Raw genomic sequence first — 2,299 nt, forward strand, 5'->3', positions numbered from 1 at the left:
TTTTTAGGTACACACACACACACAAAAAGGATGGCCATAAGTGTGGTTCATCCTAACCAGACTACATTGTAAGTAGGGGGCTACTTACTAGAGATTGTACAGGTGAAGTATCCCACTGTAGGAAACTATGAATTAGAGAATTGCAGTCATTTGTTGTTGAAATGCTTCATGGGAAAAGTTGTGGCACATGGTTAATGTTGTGGCAATTGGTTAATGTTAATTGGTTAAAAGTTGTGGCAATTGGTTAATGTTGCCCGGTTAAGGAAAAGGCTGTGTCATGCTATTGATCCATCCACAGGTTCTGTTTGTAAAATGATAACACAGTTACTGACATATGCACCTCCTAAAAACAAGATGAAACTCCAGACTGAGTAGCAAGGATTAATATTTTAATGAAGAATGCATCTATGGTAGTCCTTGGTTATCAGCACCAAAACCAAAAATCAAACCCATTGCTCTTGAGTCAGTCCGGGCTCATAGCGACCATATAGGACAGAGTAAAACTGCCCCATGGGGCTTCCAAGGAGCACCTGGTAGATTCCAACTGCCAACCATCTGGTTAGCAGCCAAGCTCTTAACCACTGCGCCACCAGGGCTATCATTTTGAGCTTTTTTTCCCCCTCTTTTGCACTTATGTCAGACACAGGAATAAGAAAATATACAGAGAAGGATTTTCATAAGGATCACATACTGCATAAATAACATCTTGCACTTATCATGTACAAAGGTGCTATTTATGCAGTATGTGACCCGTATGGAAATCATTCAGTGCATATTTTCTCATTCCTGTGTCTGACTTAAGTGCAAAACAGGAAAAACAAACAAACAAACAAACTCAAAACAGAAGGATAGGCTGTGTCTTCAGAATCTTGCAGCTTTTTATGTATGAGGGCAATGTGTTGTGCTGAAGCCTTGCCTAAAAAATTGTGAAAATACCTAGACATAATGTCTGAACTTTTGATATTATATTAAGGTCTAATGTAAAGCCAATGACTTTTTTAAATCCTTGAATATGTTAGTTTGCAAAGCCAGATAATATATATGAAGACCAAAGTGGTTTACATGGTAACATAGGTAACATACCATTATGGGCAGCAGCTGGTAATTGAAGTACCTGAGGATATGGATGTGGTAAACACTCTTCCATAATTTTCTACTCCCAATGTTCTTGGTTATGCAAGACTTCCATATGTGGAGGTGTTGTGTAAAAACTGATGGGTAGGAGAAACCTTCATCTAGCCAAATATGAGTTTATGACAACTTGGTATTACTAAATGAAATTAGAATACTGTCAGAAAACTTTAATAGCAAAGGAATTGTTACTATAGATGATTCAATTGTGAGAGGCAATACTTTTCCAACTATAATAAAATTTCTCAAAGAATCTCTTGCAAAAGAGGTATGTATTTGAGCAGCTTCGTCATCAAAAGATTCCCATACTTTATGGGAATAAACATCCCCACAAAAGAATACTTATTGTTAATCAACCAATATTTTATCAACATGCAGAATATCCAGGAGCAAACAGTGTTGTGTATTTCAATAAAAGAACTTGTTTCATCTGTATGAAAAGGGCTTTTTTTGGACTTTAGATGAAGGTTTACAGAACAAACTAGCTTCTCATTAAACAGCACACATACTGTTTTATCACACTGGTTAACAACTTAAGGACATGTCAGTGCTCCCCCTTCTCAAACTTGGGTTCCCTATTACCAGATTTTCTGTCCCCTCATGCCTTCTAGTCCTTGCCTCTGGGCTAGTGTGCCCCTTTAGTCTTGCTTAGGCTTAACATTCTTTTTTAAACCACAGATAATGGGGTTTTTTTTGTTGTTGTAGATAATGGAAAAGCAAGAGATCATGATTCCGGAAAATAGGAATGTCTAAAATGTTTTGAAAATAAGGGTACTTGTACAGCTTGTCTCACTGGGGAATACATTGTAGAAGTGGAATAGTAGCTGATACGATATTTTGTTTTAAAATATAAATTGTTGAAAAAGTTGTAGCCTTATTAAAGGATGATTGTTATTCAGTTGATACCATGTAAAGTAATCCCACAGGCTTATGTTTTACCTTTTTAAGTTTTAAGATTTTTCTGAAAAGGATACCAACGTGCTTTGATTAATTTAATAATCTCAGACAAATATTTTTATTATCTAGGAACTTAGGAAGAAGCCCTGGTGGCGCAGTGGTGAAGCACTTGGCTGCTAACCAGAAGTCGGCAATTTAAACCCACCAGCCCCTTTGTGGGAGAAAGATGTGGTAGTCTGCTTCCATAATGATTACAGCCTTGGAAACCCTG

The 2,299-nt window shown here is 37.1% G+C and overlaps 1 pseudogene; it reads left to right on the plus strand.

The window, feature by feature from the left end:
- The first annotated feature begins 717 nt into the window (after positions 1–717).
- Positions 718–1,596, plus strand: LOC126068744 (amidophosphoribosyltransferase-like; annotated as a pseudogene).
- The last annotated feature ends 703 nt before the right edge of the window (positions 1,597–2,299 follow it).

Source organism: Elephas maximus, chromosome X, assembly GCF_024166365.1.
Source record: "Elephas maximus indicus isolate mEleMax1 chromosome X, mEleMax1 primary haplotype, whole genome shotgun sequence".
In the NCBI taxonomy this organism is placed as follows: domain Eukaryota; kingdom Metazoa; phylum Chordata; class Mammalia; order Proboscidea; family Elephantidae; genus Elephas; species Elephas maximus.